The sequence below is a fragment of the Pholcus phalangioides genome, unplaced genomic scaffold, assembly GCF_987345545.1.
Source record: "Pholcus phalangioides strain wild (caught in Gottingen) unplaced genomic scaffold, Ppha-v1.0 ptg000003l_1, whole genome shotgun sequence".
In the NCBI taxonomy this organism is placed as follows: Eukaryota; Metazoa; Arthropoda; class Arachnida; order Araneae; family Pholcidae; genus Pholcus; species Pholcus phalangioides.
In genome coordinates, this window is record NW_028301596.1 from 21,684,081 (window position 1) to 21,703,161 (window position 19,081).

The 19,081-nt window shown below is 36.4% G+C and overlaps 1 protein-coding gene across 2 annotated transcripts in view; it reads right to left on the bottom strand.

Moving 5' to 3' along the window:
* The window catches only part of LOC149088277 (5'-AMP-activated protein kinase subunit gamma-1-like), a 159,176-nt gene extending 149,853 nt beyond the window's left edge, over nucleotides 1-9,323 (bottom strand). The window contains exon 1 of one of the 2 annotated variants that reach the window (XM_089246218.1): nucleotides 9,103-9,307. The gene's annotated coding sequence lies outside the window, so the exon portion shown is untranslated. Of the gene's footprint in view, nucleotides 1-9,102 lie in introns of both variants that reach the window. The other variant, XM_089246201.1, reaches the window with a different exon arrangement.
* Between the last annotated feature and the right edge of the window lie 9,758 nt (nucleotides 9,324-19,081).

Here is a 19,081-nt window from a genome sequence, read left to right on the forward strand (position 1 = left end):
TAAATCTTAGGTCGTCCTACATGCGAGAACTTAGGTTTCATTGCGTCTTTTCTTTTTTTTTTTTATTAAAAACATAAAGCTATAGACGATATAATTGCAGCGTCTATCGTCTATAGCTCACATAGTTTACTGCTGCACCAATCTGGGTTACCCCTTGGACGTACGCATCAACAATGCATTTGAAGATCCGTGTGAGGAAACTAAACTGTACACAGACTGGCTCACTTCTTAACAGTAAATGCACCTTGTACACATTCCAAAATTTCTAACGAATCGATTAAATGCAGGAACGGGTGGTGTGTATGTATATATGCGTGACCCTAACGTATTAATGTTGTCAGAGTTACGCTTCTTTTGTGTTATACTGGTGTTACCATCTGTTTCTATGTTTTGAAGTAAAGATGGCAAATGCTTGATTTTTCATATTATGTAAGTATCATGTTGAAGGTCTGCCCGCTCTCTGAGGAAAGATATTTTCAAATGAACTCACATTCGCACCTTGAAGGTGAAAAACTACAGAAAAACAACTTCAGCCGATTACCACTGTGCCGCCAACTGGATTTGAACCTAGAACGAAGGAACCCCAACCGGCTGCATCAAATGGGTTAATGCTTCAAAGCTGGCTACGGGGGTGTCAGTTGCGTTTACGAATATATCTCTAGGGCTCTGTAGAGCCAATATCAAAATCATTCAGAAAATGCTGTATCTCAAATGTACTCGACGGATCTGAACTCTGAGAACGATGCTTTGTTGTAGTTAGAGGTAAGAAAGAGGAGAGTGGGACTATGGAGGGAGATCCGAGTAGGTGAAAGATGATAGTGTTATGACAACGTGGTAACTTGTTTTAATAATGTGTGTTTTATGCTATCATCTGTGAATAAACGAATGAAATCTGTGAATTTCATTAATAAATCTAGTTTCTCTTACATATTTTGATCTCTAAAATCATATATAATCGTATATGCGAGATCGTCCTACATGCGAGTAAACGAGTAAATACGGTATATCGGTCGGAATAGTCATGACAATAATTAGTTTTCACCTCTATCGCTTTAGAAGATATTTCTCGATCTGTTATGAGACACTGTTCATTAAGCCAGCCTTTGGGTGATGATTAGGTTGTTGTGCGATTAATCCACGTTCTTAATGGCTAAAACGTGCGAATTGAAATGGCCAGTGTTCGTAAATTGCACATCGATGGACATTGCACATTCAATCCAAACCAACATTCATTTTCGGATATCGACAGTGAAACTAGAAAGTAAGGAAAGGAAAAAATATAAAAGGGAATGAAGGAGAGTTCGATGACCAGCAGATGAATGGAAAAAGAAACACATTATTACGATGTGTATATTATGCAAGGAAGAGAGTCATTCCGAGAACTCAAATTACGGTTCGATCAGACGCCTGTTGAGGTCAGAAGTGGTGAATATACGTACTATAAACGCTCATTTCAGCTCCGTGCTTCTTCTTTTTCCAGCTCCGAAGTATGTGATATCCCCCAGGCCCTATTTACCCGGGTTTGATCCAGCAGCATTCTCATTTTTTTATTTTTTATTTAGCAGGCAGTCGCTGGTTCATCTTAGCGATTACATTAATGGCCATTCGCCCACGCTGTTTTATTTCATTTACCTCCGACTGCTGACGCCAGTACGTCTTTCAATGGTAGCTTTGCCGCTTTGGTGGTTTTTTTTTTCTTAATCAAGATGGCTGTTTAATCCATGAGCTCATTTGAATAGAATATATGATACGAATCTTCTTAGCACACGGCACAACCTCTGGCCCTTGCGCCAAAAGCGGCCTGCCAAGGGGTTCCATCCTGCCCGCGAAAGTTGTTCCAGTAGAAAAGTATCAATATACATAACACGATAAATACCTAGGCTGTATTGATATTTCCTTAATAAAAATAAGGGACATCGGCAAAGAAATTATCGAAGGCAAGTAAAGTTTCCATTTGCAGCCGAAAAAATTGTCAAAGGCAAATAAATTTGTCAATTACAGCCCAAAAAATTGTCAAAGGCGAGTAAAGTTGCCATCTACTACTAAAAACTGCCGATTTAGAAAAATGATTGATACTGCAAGTCAAAATGTAATTCGCCAAGGAAACGTATTTTGGACAAGTATGCGAGATGAATATACTGTAGTTATTTAACTATAATTTAATTATGATAGAGCATAGTTATATATATATAATTATGCATATCTGGTCCGCGGACTGAAAAGGTTGTGTCTCCTCCTCTCCACCCCCCAGCCATCAAAACGTGAACAAAATCTTACTTCACCTACTGACAATTGATCTGACACTACCGTCAGACCAGAACACATGGTCCCCGCTCTGTCCCCTAAGGGAAAGTTGATCTGGCAGATGGGGGGGGGGGGGGCTATAGAAATCATGTTCTCATCAGAAAAAACTTACAGTGTACTTGGGATCATCATTGGCGAAACAAGAGGATTTGAACCCCTTAACGATCAATGGAAGAAATAAACACAAACACATTCGAGCTCTCTCTCTTCTTTCTTTCGAGACTCTTCATTGGTAACCCTGTGAACGCAAACTGTTTTTTTTTCTTTTCCTTTACCTCAACAATAACTTTTTTTCCTTCTCTCCCTCACTGCGATTTGACAAATAAAAATAAATAAAATATAACAACATACATAGGGAAAGGGTGGCTGGAAGAGGGAGAAGGAATAAAAAAAACCTGCTGCTAGGAAATCTTTCCTTTCTCCCTGAAATGATTAACAATAATACCCATTTCTGAGATATATCTCTGCTAGTTCAACTGAAGCCTACACGTGAAGGGATTAAAGAGACGAGATAACTCGTAATTGCCGCATCAAGTTAGGTTAGATACCTCGTAAATGCCGCTGAGAAGGTTAGCTAACTGATGGTGAAATAATGTAATGTAATTCCGAATCAGAAAAAATTGAAAGGAGGTGGTTATTTCATCGAGGTGATTCTTATATAGAGGTTTCACAATATTTATCTTAACATCGATGATTACTCCGAAACTGAAACAAAAGTTGTATTTTCCAACTCCACAACCACATGTTATCCGTATGTGTCTAAAATTAATCGATTACATTCGAAGGGAAATGACGTTCACGCTACCGAAAGGGAAAACGAATGTTTGGCGCTAAGTTGTGATTACGATGTGGCTTTTTGTTCGTCTTTTTCGAGGATCCGCAAAAGAGTGTATTTTCTCTTTGAACTGCCGACAATACCATGCCCTCAATTTTCGTATTGAAGAAAGAACGATTCGTTTGCTTTTAAATTATCAACGTTATTACACGTGTTCAACTTGACCGTTTCCGTTAACCCCTTTAGCGGCGATGGTTTCGCGCGAAACCACCTGCTCAAAAAAGTTTTCTTCAGTCGGGTGGAGGTTTAGGAGCGGTTAATTCGGAAAAATATGTTTTCTAAGATTCAGTAAAGCTATTAGATGGCAGCACAAAATTATTTACTTTTTTTTATAGACTTATAGGTGAACAAATTTTTACTACTAAACCACACATGCACCTCGTCCATATTCCCCTGCGAAACTTCTAACGAATTGGTACATGTTGGAATGTGCATGTACGTATTGTGATCATTTTTGGAACAGCAGTTTTCAGTACCCCTCGATGTGGGACTTACAGTGGTAACAATCTTTTGGTACCGCACGTATTGTGAACCTAACGTGAAGTTTGCTTCTGTGTAATGCTTGTTATGTGTAGAGAGTGTTGCCATCTGCATTAATTTTTCTAACAATCAATGAAGTGTAATGATTGAATAATTGTGTCGTTGTAACTAACAAACTTTAGCTACAAGAAGATGAGAAATTTTGATTTTTCTCATTGAATCTCCAAAAACTGTAATCAATAAATTACCTGTAAAAAGCTTATAAATTTCTCAGCTACATACTCTCTCATTTGCTAAAATCATAAAACCAACGAAACTTATCAGTAATTTCTATATTTTCTTTTCAAAGTGTTTAAACGGTTTCATGGTTAACCCCACCCTCCACCTCCCACATCCTACTTAGATAAAGAATTGTGACATGTTTTTTGTTGCTAGGCTATAATATGATATGCTTGCAAGTGGAGAGACTGAATTATATGTTTTTGGGGAGGTTAGTGTCTTTACGTTTGTCAGGAGAAAAAGACAAAATGTAACATCCACATAGCACATAGCAGTAAAGTGTACGCCATAAAGATGGGCCTTTTTTAGTACCAAATTGAAGCCCCATTAAACAATTATTATGCGCAGTACTTGCATAAGGGGCCGTTCAAGTATTACGTAAGCAAATTTTTAGCCATTTTTGACCCCCTCCTTGTCAGCAAAAGTCAGCAAAACGCTGACCCCCTTCCCCCCCCCCCCTTGTCAGCAAAATTTCGTCATCAGCTCTGCCCCTCTGAATCCTAACTCATATTTTCATAAAGGGTTGTTGATGACGTAAGCATTATCCAACCCCCCCCCTCCTTACTTATCATCAAAAGTTAGCAAATCGGAACACCCCCCCCCCCCCATCGATGATGACGTAATACTTGAACGGCCCCTAAGCAGAAATAAACTTGAAAGTATGGGTGGGGGTCCCCCACGCATTATGATGATGATGATGATGATGATGTCAGTTTATATATACCCGTAAGCATTAGATCTGGCGGCTCCGCCTTTGACGCTGGGATGGGGTGGGGGCAATGTCTTCTCCAGAAGGTGTAACATATTTTCAGAAAAATTTGATGATTTGTAAAAGTAAGTTAGAAGAATAATATGTGTGAATGAATTTTTATTGAATAATTCTAGATTTAACTTTCTAAAATTTATTATTTTATTTCGCACATTTTCCTTTGGTTTAGTACTGGTTTATACTAAATCGTTCGAAACAGAATCAGAATAAGTACCAGATTTGACGCTATATTGTTTAAACACCTAAAAGTTTTTGAAAATTTCCATTTTTTATGAATATTTACCGATGGAATGACAAATAATTATTACTATACAGCATTTATCCTTTCGATGTAAAATTAACAGCTTGAAAATTCATCAATTCACGATGGTGCTAAACCACCGCCCACCTTCCCTCTCAGAGATCACTTATAAAGATTATTTCATTAAATATTGCAGAAAATGAAAAGCACCCCTCAAACGGTTAAGCAATCAAGTCCACTGAATATCAAATCGTTGGATTCGAATAAAAATTCGACAGCTACAAATAGAACTGAAATCGATCAAAAAGAGATTCGAAACAAAACGGCCGAGAAGTAGTCATTTCGGGGTTATTTTCTCTCCGATCTAATATGTTAAGTCTTGATACAGTTACTTGTAACGACATCGGCCATGCTATGCCCAACAACCACTCGAGTATAAAATCGTATTGGCACTTAATCATCGTGAAACAACGCCGAACCCCTGGAGACAAATGTTTCGCAGCAGGCCATCGTGTCCTTCGGGAAACTGCTGTTCATTCATATGTGGCTATGAAAAAATGATGAAAAGAACATCGCTCCGGTTATCACTAGTTACAACGCGTAAACAGACATAATTACGTTTTTGTTCCGGTTTCGAGATAACAAAGCACAAATAATCGTAACAAATAATGAAACGTGGTGTTGAGGATTCTTTATAAATCTATTTATATATTCATTTATTTTTTCCAATGATGAAGGAGAGTGGTCACCGACAGATTACGGGTAAAAAAACCAATGTTCTTCAAATTTTTTGCAACTGCGGAAACCGATGAAAATTTCGTGGATCGACACGGAAATGGCAGAAATAGTTTGCAGACCAGCAAAAACTACAAACAGGAAAAATAATTTGCTGACCGACAAAAAACACATAAATAGGAGAAATAATTTGAAGACGGGCAAAAAAAGAATAAATAAACAGGAGGAATAATTTGCAAGACCTGCTAAACAGTATGCAGACTGTACATCACTTATTGAATCTAAAATTATATAGTGGCTACATGAATTTGGCGAAATATTTTGCGTACCGGCACCGGTTGCCGGTTGAAGAACAGTATTATAAACATTGCAACAGGTCTTTGTGATATACCGGGGCCACTTGAGTGATTTAGTCATCTTTCGCGGGCCACATTCTCTGTTAAACTAAACGATCGCGGGCATTAATCAAATAAAATATTTCATTACTTTCTTAGGCCGGTATTACACTATAAAAGTTTGATAAAAGTCCTTTTATAAAACTTGAAAAATGCAGCTAATAAGGTCAACTGTTGCATTTTCTAGAATGTAGCCAATAACCTTATTGGTTAGATTTTTCAAGTTTTATAAAAGGGATTTTATCAAACAGTTATAGTGTAATACTGGCCTTAGGCTGACTTGACACTATAAAAGCTTTAGAAAAGTTATTTTACAAAACTTAAAAAATGCAACCAATCAGCGTATCGGTTACATTCGAGCGAATGTAGCCAATAGCTGCCCTGTTGGGTTTTTTTTTCAAGTTTTGTAAAAGTTCTTTTATCAAACTTTTATAGCGTATTTCTAGTTTAAGAATCTTGTTTACATTTTATGTCCCCCCCCCCCCCCATAGTGATAATTTTAAAACGAAAACCAACGCGGGACTTATTTATTCTGGATAGGGGTGTAATTTTAACAACCGGCCGATCTCTCTCTATTCGAATCCACATCCGAATTTAATCACCATCACATAAAAAAAAAAGACCAAATTATTCTAGTGTAAAAAAATCATTTATTTCACTTTTATAATTGAGATCGCGAGCTGTAGCAGAGGAATCCGAGGACCACATTTGGCCCGCGGGCTGCTGGTGAAGCTCACATGTTCTAAAGGATAATGCTACGTTTAACTACAGTATTTAAGTTCATCGTGAAATTCCGCCGCATATCTTATAACAATAAAAACGAGACACTGAAAATGAAATTCATTAATTGGAATTCACCGTGAAATTTTCAATGGGAAATTAATATTTAGTATCAATGTATCTTATAATTTTTTTCAGTGCCGGTATTACAATACAATATTACTACCGTTCATATTTTGTTATTGATATCCGCCTCACATGACTTAATGTCATTACTTGAGCATTCAAATCGTGTGTCTTGTATCAATATTTAGGAAAAAATTTCGATGTATATATTTAGAAAGAATTTATAAAGAAGTAGAATATAAATAGAATATTATTCTATTTCATTGCACACAGTATTAGCAGATACAAAACGCACCATTAAATATTTCGATATTCAAGGAGGTGAACAACCTGATAAACAATTTAGCGGGAGGAGAAAAATCGATACTGTACTTAAATAATATATTCAAGTCGTCCATATTTCTAAAAAATAATCGATAATAACATAATTATTTTTTACCCCACTGATTATACTATTATTATTATTCTATTCTATATTATTATTCCATATATTATTTTTATTCTTCGAAATAGGTCTGGCCACTTTATTTCAAATAACGGAGGTTCTACAGCATTTCGATGTCATAAAATTACAATTTATGATGTAACAAATATTACGTTATGAGTAATTTATCTCTCAATTCACAAATACACACTCAACACTGCTATGCAATCATTACCCAGGGTGAGACAAAACTTTTGGATAGATTTGATGATAATATATAGGAAGACGAAATAGACTTACGTATCCGGCAAAGCAAAAAAGTCATGAAATGCTCACAAGTCAAATATTTCAGTTACCGACCCCTGAGTTATTGATACTCAATATATATAAATTATGGTAAATGTAATAAATCGTGGATTATGCACATAATCGCCTTTTCTTATGCATATTCACTGGTCATTTCGGTTAGTTTGATAAATTTCATTAAATTTATCACTTTTACCAGCGATTATGCATAAAAGCGTCGTTGGTAAACATGGTAAATGGTACTGAATTCATCACATTTGCCGGTTTTTATGCATAATCGACATTTCTAATTGGCGACATAGGCGCCGGAACCTAGGGAATGAGGCCATTTTACCTTTCCCCCCCCCCCCCCATGAAATTTGCGAGGGTTGGGGCACCCCCCAACTCTAATAATTTTTGAAAAAATGATAAAATAATGCAATGCACTTTCCCTATTGTGCGTACGTGCTTGAGCTCCGTATATACGGGACGACCAGCACCGTTCAGCCCCCAACCCCCCCTCCCCACCAATGTTTTCTTCGTGTCGTCGTTTCTTATTGGCAAGTGTGATAAATCGTTCCCATTTCCATGATAAGATGTATTTCCATTATATATTTGGATGACCGTGCTTCTGAACCGGATATAATGAACGAATTATAATTTAACGAATTTTTCCGAACATCCCCGAAATAACTCCTATAATTAACTCCTATTTGACGAATTCTGAAATTCGACTTCGATATAACAATTTCCTATTTAACGAATTCTTTGATTTAACGAATAAATCGAATTAATTTTTAAATTTTGAAAATAAATTTTTTAGTCATGAAATCACGATTTTAGTCATTATATAATAAAATTGGTGGGGCAACTAATCATCAACCACAATTTTGTAAATGGGAGTTCGTTATATCGGGAGTAATGACTATATTTATCATGCATACTAGACTCATTTGGGAATTTTTTCCATATTTATAAAATTCACCAATTGCACTAGGGTATTATGCATAATCACCGATAGAAGAAATAATTTTAGTTTTTATCAAATTTACCAACGGCCCTTGGGTATTATGCATAATCACCGGCAAAAGGGATAAATTTATCAAACTTGACCGAGACGATTGGTGGTTATGCATAATAACCGATTTATCACATTTATCGTAGCATATACAATGCACACACGAGATATTAGTTAATTCCGAATAATCTACCGGTTTCGTATCAACGTTGAATTCATTTTCAATGTGGGTGGGTCGTGAATACCGGTGAATTTTCGACATAATAAATAACCACGAGTTGTTTTTTTTTGACATAGCAAGAGGAGCGACGCTCGCCAAATTGATTAATGCGCGACAGCTGACACAATTAATTCATTCTTCAAGAGAGAAGAAAGCGAAAAGGTGGCTCGCGATTACGAAATCATGAAAAACAAAACCAAATCATTTCTCGAGATAACAACACCGTGAGGATCGATATAAGAGAAAATAAAGAAATAAATATTATTCATACCAGTGAGAGAAAGGGTTGTTGCCGTGGGATGCGATGCCTCTCTCTCTCTCTCTTTCTCTCGCTGGAGCCACTGCCACGCGGGGTTTTTTTTTTGGTGTTGTTGTGGTTGAAGGCACGCTTCTCCCTGTTACTGGCTGAATGTTACTACTTTATGTCTCTCGATGGTGAGAGAGACCGACGTTACTCTTCCTTTTTTTCTTTTCCCTTCTACAAGACAGACCCACGGAACGTAGAGCAGCGCGGAGTAAAGGTAATACTGAAAGGAGGCGCTGCTGCATCCGCGAGCTAAAAGACTGGCCTCTTGCTTCTCTCACTTGTCTCAGTCCGTTGTTTTCCATAGGGAGAGAGCGAAAGCCAAAGGCAAGAGCAATTTTATGCAATCTGTTCCAACAAATACCCTCTCGATGGGAAAGAAGTAGAATGAGTAGAATGGAAAATGCTTTTTTTTTACAAAATATGGAATTCTCTATTCCGTGTTGTGATGTGAAGGTGAAAAGAAAACAAAGTCTGGAATGAGATTTCATTAGCATAATAACCGGCTATTATGCATAATCGCCGACATTTTGGTAACTTTGATAAATTTACTTAAATTTATCAATTTTACCCGAGATTACACAAAATACCCAAGTGTCGTTAGTAAATTCGATAAATGCTATAAAAATTATCACTTTTACCATTGATTATGCATAATCAGGGACGCAACTAGATGCTGAGCCGGAGCAAGCACGCATTTTGGCGCTACCTTGTAATGTTGAAAAAAAAAGAGGTTAAAGGGTTAAATTCCTCCATCCTTCTGGTCTGGCGCCCGGCGCAATTTTTTTTCGTGCTTATCAAATTTACCAACAATGATGAATATTGTGTATAACCACCAGTTAAAGTGTAAATTTATTAAAATTGTAGAGGCGATTGACGATTATGCATAATAATCGGTTATTAGGCATAATAACATATTTAACAGATTTACCGTAACAGATATACTTTATATTCTCATATGCTATACTTTTCTTCTCTCACTTGTCTCAATCCGTTGTTTTTCCACGCACAGAGAGAAAACAAAACCCACAAGAGCAATCTTTTCCACTCTGTTCCAACAAACACGCTCTCGATGGAAAGAAGTAGAATGAAAAAAAGGATTTTTTGGCAAAACATGGCGAAAATTCCCCCTATCCTATGTTGATGGAGAAAAGAAAACAAAGTCTGGAACGAGAATGCATTAGATATATATAAAAAAAGACAATCGAGAGGAGACGAGAAAAAGTAAAAACTTGGTCGAACGAACGAATGAATGATTTATTACGACGATTACCGGTACGATGACAACAGATCAATTAGACAACGCTTGAAAAATGAAGACACGCTCGCTATCTGCTTTCCAAGATCTGTTTTCCGTTCCAGAAAAAAAAAAAAAAACCTCTTAAAATAGAATAATAAGAAATGAGGCTGAATGAGGAAGAAAATCATATCTGAAGAAAAATTGGCGTGGAGACCATTTAGGGCATAGTTTCTCAAACTTCTTGTTCCAACGCCCAACTTCTTCAGAAATTTTTTCTCTCATCGACCCCCAAACTCGAGCGAACCCATACGATCCTATGTTGCAGCTTCGATCGCTCCCCTGGAGGATTCCACCGCCCAGCAGGGGACGATATTGCCCACTTTGGGGAGCACTGATTTAGGGTATTTAGAACCACTGGCCCTTTCTAAAACTTTTGTCACCTGCGGCTTACTTGCCGGATTCATGATTCATCTGCGGCTTCCCAGAATAGTTTTTAGTAGATATTTTTCACACATTTATAAAAGAACCACTTCAAACCATAAACAGGCACATAATTCAATATCTCCAGCTCACCGTGACGCCCCCAGGAGCTGCGAAGCGCACTTTGAGAAGGCCGTAGGTGGTTCTCTAATAATAAGTTCGTTACGCTGGCGGGAGATTCTGGATTCTGGTTCGCTTGCTTAGTAAATAACAGATTCTGGTTTGCCTGCTCCCTTTGAAAGGGAAATCCCCCCAGACCAGGGATTCTCAACCAGGGATGTCCGGTTTATAGGGAATCCGTGAGCTTGAATGAAAAAGCAACTCATTATTCTGGCGATTTACTAAAAGAAAATTATCTGAACAATTATATTGTTATTGTTTTTTTTCTTCAACCATTCACACGTTGCGCACCAAAAAAAAAAAAATTCCATGAAGCGCGAGGGCAAAGGAGTCACGCTGCAAATGGTTAGGTTCACACGGTGGCGTCTTAAAGCGCAAGCCCAAACAGTGGGGTCCTATATTATTAATGCGGGTGTTAAATATGATTGTAATTCGTTGCATCAAATATGAATGTTCATCAATTCGGAAATTATATTTTCATTAAATATGAATCCCATTAACTCTGGAAATATTTCTTTTACTAATTTTTGAAATATTTTTCATTAATTATGAAATTAGTTCTTTCAGTAATTCTGGAAATGCTTTTAATTAATTATGAATTTTGATGCAATTTCAAAGTACTTTTTTCCACTAATTATGAAATTACTTCTGTCAATAATTATGAAAAAATTTCTCTTATTGATTTTAGAACTATTTCTTATTTAATATTTATAACATTATTTCTTATTAATTCTGAAAGATTTTCTGAAAGTAAATTTGAAATTACAGTGAAATCTCATCACAACGATACTCGTTATAATGATAAATTCTTCTACAACGATATTTTTTCAAGGCTTGTTCGGCAATGCCATATAGTCTCATATTAAATTCCCGTCTCTCGATATAACGATAATCCCTCTACAGCGATATATTCGCTTGGTGCACAAAGTATCGTTTTATCGAGGTTTCACTGCGATTCTTTAACTATAATTCAGGAATACATTCTTTCATTAAGGTTTCTCTCAATATACCTATAAATTCTGTAACTAGGTGAGCCTTTACTTCTGCGGGCCACTCAAAGCATTTTGATCCCCACAATTCAAACAAATGAAAAAAAGGGTTTTTCTCTTTTTTTCAAAACTTCACTGGAAGTGACATATTTTCCCAAAATTCCACTGTGCACCGCAAGAATGAATTTCTTTTTCCATACTGTCTTTTTTTTGAATGGAAAACGACAAGTTGAAGTTCGCTTCCAGCATGAAATCGATGAATGAAAAGAGTTTTCTTTTTCCAATCATCGACTGTATGTTGACGATTTGCCATTCCCAGATGCTCCTGTTGCCTCCACGTGTAACACGATTTTGACGATAAGCCAGCCAGTAAGTAGTACCTGGATACAAAATTTTCGCGCTCTGTGTTGCTCGCTATTTCAACCCGAAATAATTATTGGTGATGAGCCAAGATCCCTTTCATTGCACCATCAGCAATAAATAAGATTTCTGTACGAGCTATTGTCTCGGTGAAACGGTGGTGTATATCCTCCATACGTGTGTTTCCAAGAACCTAGAATTTTGAATTTGATTCATAACGAGTACCGATCTGCAACAGTGTTTTTGTTTTTAACCACTTTAGTTGTTTTTTAACCACTTGTCCGCGGAGCATTTCAAAATTTTCATGTAGCAGCTACATAATTATAGATTTAATATATAAAATTTAGTGTATATACAAATGAATCTCTCGTAACGAACACACCCCTTTAGCGGACACCTCCCATTAACGGACACTTATTATAAATTATGTGGACCGGCCTCAGTGTATTTTGCTGTCTATTAACGGGCACTTCTCGTTGGCGTACAAAAGTTTTGGTAACCAGTGTGTCCATTATCGAGAGGTTCAACTGCGTTGGCTTTTATTTCTGTCTTCGCCGTCAGTGAGTTCTGCGAAGTTCTATTTATGCCATCTTTAGACTATTTCTATATTTCCGTTCCGCCAATTATTTCTCCCTGGTCTTAAAATTATTTCTCTTATCAGTGCATTTTTTTTGCTAGTCAGTCCTTAAACTATTTAATCACCATCTATGGGCAATTTACTACCTAGTGAGTTGTGCTGGAAGTGTAACTGTGTGTATGCCTAACAGTCTGAGTACGTATGTAATGTTGTGTTTGATTTTTCAGTGCTGCCATCTATATTTCAGAAGTGAAGTGAGTGATATGTTATGCTTGAATTACATTTGTAGGTCTGTTGCTCTCAGTGGCGAGACTTTTTAAAGGGGAGATCGGCACGCATTCGTGCCCTGAAGTTGGGAACCACAGAAAACTAACTTCCGCCGACCACCACTGTGGCGACGGTGGGGTTCGAACCTGGGACCTCGCGACGTGAGTCCGTCACTATGACCACTCGACCACCACAGCGATGTCTTCATCCACCTGCTATAATCTCTTCATCTCTTATTTATGCGTTTTGCGGCCCGCAAATCATTCCCCCTCTTCATTTATTAATTTATTGCCGGTGCGCACAAATTACTCTTACAATTTATTTATTTACTTTTGTCGCGCCGCAAATCATTTCTCCCAGTATTTATTTATTAATCATTTTGTCGCACCACGGTCATTTTCTGCACATGAGGGATAATTAGACCGGTACCTATAATTTATAGCCGGTTCAGAATTTTTTAATACTCACCGAGAGGTTAGTTCGCTAACCCCTCGGTGTAGGACCTCCTGCGGTCGTAATGTTTTTCTGTGGTCATGTCGTCGTTTCTGTTGTACCCCTTTGTCAGGAAAGTTTCTGACAAGGACGAACCGGGTATCGAACTCCAAACATCCTTTGGTACTTTAGTTGAGTATCTTATCGACCTTGGCTACCGTGCCCAGTATGTTCATTTATCTATTGCCGATCCGAAATTATTTCCCCCATTTATTTATTTTCCTGTTAGCAAATTATTTCTCATATTTATTTAACTTTTGGTGGTTCGTAAATTGTTTTTGGTATTTATTTATGCCGTTCCGCAAACAATTTTCATTCATTTCCGGGGGTCCGCGAAATTGTTCTACTATTTTCACCGGCCCGCAGGTGTTTAAAAGAAATCTTGTTGATCAGCACTCGTGAAACTTAATGAAAAATTGAAACTTCCGGATTTTATAACACAAATTTGCAACATTCTTTGTATGTTTAAATATTTTACAGACGAGATTTTTTTACCGTCCTTCAGTGAAACTAATTATATAATCAGCGTATTTATATAAATGTGCAACGTAGGCTATATATAATGCTACAGGAATAACTACAATATCGCCGTCTATATGAAGAACGGGAAAAACCATTTCTACGATGAGAAATACAATAGAAATTCGATGTCGCGGTGAATGTTGTTCCTTGCCCGTTCCGGTTGCCGTGGACAACGTTACTCGTGGGACATGATAATGATGTTAACACACACCAAGCTTTTTTATTTCTTCTACATACCTCCCTCTTTTTTTTATACTGCCATGAGAAAATTCAGTCATTCCGTTCTTATTTTGAATAAATACTCCAGAGAGACCGAGATGCGGAAATTCAATGACCCTTTTCCTTGTTGAGTTTTTGTGTTATATTTTACTGTCAGTAATTCATTTATAAGAAAATTTTTCTACTTTGAGTAGATACGAATGGATTTTTGCGAATCTTTATTCACTTTTGCCGAAGGAGAAGAATCTAGAGGGCGAGAGAAAGAGAAATCTTTTGATTTGCATAATTTGTGTCGGAACTTGTCATCGTCTCGGATATCTTTTCAGTGAAAAAACCAGAACAAAAAAAGAAGATCGTGTTGATATTTCTTCGGTATTTATTTTGCCCAAGAAGTCGATAAAAAAAAAAAACTAGCGAACTGAATTTGCGTTGCGCTTGTTGAAGTATCGATTGTACTTTATAGCGTGTGGGGTGTTGCTCAACGAAACCACTCCGTATGTATCTGAGGGCTTACTAACTACCTCACCCAATTATGGGTCAGTGCCTTTTGAAATCGGTCGTACAAATCCATATGTTACGGTAAATGTGATAAATCCGGTTGTTATGTATAATAATAATAACCAGATAGTTATGCATAATCGCCGTGCATTTTGGCAAGTTTGATGAATTTCCCTAAATTAATCAATTTTACTGGCGATTATGCCCAGTGTCGTTGGTAAATTTAGTAAGTACTAAAAAATTTTTCACTTTTACCGGCGATTATGCATAATACTCAAGTGACGCGCCATTAGCAAACATGATAAATCGTACTATATGATTCACTATGCACACTAATTCATACATGTATTCTATCATCATATTGAAGTACGATAGTAAAATTTGTTATCATTATATCGGGGTCAGACTATACTCATCACACATACTGGACCCATTTGGAAATTTTTTTTCATATTTATCAAATTCGCCAATTACATAAATATAAGTAATTTTCACTAATTACTAGAGCATCACACTACTATGCATAATCACAGATGAAGGCGAAAATTTCACGTATTTATCAAATTTTCCAAGGTCACTAGATTAATATGCATAATCGCCGGTAAAAGTCATAATGTTTTCTGTATTTATAAAATTTACCAACGACGCTTGGATATTATGCATATTCACCGGTAAAAGTAATAAATGTTTATCAAGCTTACCAAGACGATTGGTAAGCAGTTGCGGATTAAAGTCGGTCAGGGCCCCGGGTGCAAAAAAAAAAAAATATTGGGTTCCTTAAATTAGAAAAAAGTGTTACGTTTAGATTTTTCGAGACCCTTTAGAAGTAGGGAGCCCCGGGACCCCCTATTATAATGAATAATAACAAATTTATCATATTTACTCTAACACATATACAATCTGGTTATAAATCAATTTGATGTGCTATTCGATATTTGTTTCAGGGACTCTTACCGATTTCGGCTTTCTGTGTTCAGATCCAGAAATTTTTTTTGGCTGGCGTTGAGCCAGGGTTTTATAGTTGTTCTTTTTTTTGGGGGGGGGGGGAGAGATAGTATCCAAAAAGGTATAACTTAATTACAGAATGCACAGAAATGCAGAAAAATATGAACACACTAATTAATGAAAACTCAGAATTGATAAGGATTTGAAATTAAGGAAGATTAAATGAATTAGTGAATGAAATGAATGTATGAATTAACATAATTCCAGAGTTAATGAAAAGCATTTCCAAGTGAGAACTAGTAAAAGAAATAAGTAACAATTATTGAGGCAAAATGTCCGAAATTGATGAATGAATAAATTGAAAATTAATCAGAGAAAAATAATTCCAGAACAAATAAAAATTCAGAATTTGTGAAAGAAATGCTGTAGTTCCAGAGTTAGTAAAAGTTCCAAAGTAGGACCCTTTGTTAGATTCCTCAGGCCCCATTGGGGTCTATTTGTTCTGATCAGATTTTACCAAAGTGCTCTTTGATACAGCAATTTTTTTTTTCAATTTTTCACACCAGAACTTCAATGTATTTATTTGGTAATTTGAGCTTTGTGTTGTGTTAACACTTTTCCACTTTATTAATTTACCATCTTTCTTCATCATGTGTTTTTTATCCCCTGTTGGCCGAAATTGTAGTCATTTTGACATTTTTTTTTTTTCTTAAATTTCGATAAATTACCAACTCATTTTTTTTTCCATTTCTGTGTAAACCACGTAGAGTTTAGTGTTTCATTAATAATTTCAAACTTTCCCCGGTTTTCGATAAACATTACTTGAATAAATGAAAACCGTGCTTCACGGTTAGGATTCTCATTTAATCAGATAGAGGAAAAAATCATTGAATGTGCTTCTATTCATTGTTTGTTTTTTTTTGCATTCCTCAGCTTCCAAAGTTATGTCAACATACCCAAGATACGTGCACAGATACACGAAGCACTCGAAATTAGATTAAAGTGAATAAAAAAAAATCGGGCACTGTATAAGACGAGATGTCAGTGCCACGTAATTTTTGGCGTAAGGGACCGAATACGGTGCCAAAGCTTTCATCACGTGACAGTCCAATTATAGTCGGGGGGTGGGAGCGAAAAGAATAGTGTCACGCACACATAGACACACATACACACAAGCTTCGTGATGTCACTGTTTACCGTTAATTAATGCATTCCTATGGAAGAGCGATGAAACACAGCTCGTTACGGAACTTTTCTCCTCTTTCTGTTTCTTGAAGCATTTCAAAACCTTTCTGCATCGGAACCATTTTCAGTATCTTTCACTACAATCTCATCGCTTAAAATATCTTGACTATATGTATATTTTAAGCAAGGGAAAAAAAATATGATAATAGTTTGCGAAGCACAGGGGCGGATTGAAGTCAGTTGAGGCGCGTGACAGCCTTCTTACGTGCACATGGACAAGAATTTTGAAAAGGCGGCAAAACGATTAATGTACCTCTGAGAACGAGAAGAGCCGTGGGTACCAAAAAGATCGAGAGCAACTTCATTTGTGAAGCTTTTTGGGTGATCATCATAGGTGAACACAGGAGGGGGCAATCACCGCCCCCCCCATCCCGGTCGAAGAACCCATATGCGATTATAGTGACCACGGTGCCGTGGGGGCAGTTTTAGGAATCCTTTTTGTCTTTACTTCTTGAATTTTTTTTGGGTAATAGTAAAAATCTGTACTTGAGAATTTTGTTCATTTTCAAAAGTTTATATTTTATTGTTTTAATTCACCCCCGACGGCCGTCCCGTTCACCATTAACTTTACCTTTTTTCTGAAACTTAAAAAAAAATATTTATGCATTTATTCTATCATGAATAGTACGAAATGTATTGATTTTTTTTACCCCTCATTGCGATCAGGGACCAAATATCTCGTCCAAACGCAAGTGGAAGGCATTCATTCCAGCCTTTCCTGCTTTTTTTTTTTGCCTCTTTTCTCATCATCGCGAAGCTTCATTGTAACCTTTTGAAGGGAAGTTGTATTTTTCCCCCTTCTCTGTTTTTTTTCTGTAATCGTGTTTATTTATTTCCCTCCCTCCACATATAATGCATCTTTCACTTTTTACTTTTAAGAAAGAGAAAAATATAAACGATGGGAAGTGTGAGAACGAGAAGGTGAGGGTGAAAACTACTCCCACTCATCTTTTTCCCACTTTCTATTTCTAGCATATGAACGAAGAAAACCAGTTGTATCACCACTACTACAAGTGAAGAGCATTCAAATTTGTTGTCAAAAGCCTGTACGTGGAGGGGTTAAGTAACTATTCAATATGGTTTTATTTTTCCTCCGTACAAAATCAAAATACGGTGCAAAACAAAAAGAGCGTGTTGAAAAATTCTTACCAAGAAAGAAACATTTTCTTAAATACGGAAAGTCTAACAAGTCTGAATACAAAGCTACAATTATTGTATTTTGATTATAATATTGCAGACGATTATTTCAATACATTATAATAATTATGTTATTAATAATGGTTTTAGTACAAAATCATAATAATTTTAATACAATTTATATTTCAATCAGGCTTCTTTGAGTTAAATTTTAATTGAAAACTCAAACACATGGAACAAAACTATCGATAAAAACGATTCTCCAAAATGAAAACTTTAAAAATTAGAAATTCATTTTTATTTAAAAATATGTCAAAACTAAAGAATGCCTTTCAGCTCAGCTAATTAACTTGTATCATACAATGTTATTTTATCAAATTCCACGATTCTTGCTATGCACAATAATCAATATATCGGCTCCGTCATGCCAGAATCACGAATGTGCAATGTCCTTGCAAAAAAAAGAAAGTGGGAAATGACGTTTGAATGTTTACTCTACTGAATGTTACTCTATGGAAGTTATTTTCCTAAAATGTTTCGTAACGTGTGTTTCTATAGGTATAAACATTAGCGTTTCAGGCACAACTTTGATAGCAAACTAAGGTATCCAAACAGCTGATAAAAAAGAAGAAAATTTGTATGTTCGTGCTTCTGGCATGTGACGGACGATATCAAGTTAGTATTTTTACAGGGTGACTTTTTATAGAGATCTCTATAAAAAGTCACCCTGTAAAAATATTCGAATCACCTGATTTCAAAATTACATATTTCATAAAAAATTAAAGACACAGACTAGAATGATAAGTAATATGTGAATATACGGGAGAAAATGTATCAACGTTTTATGAACAACTT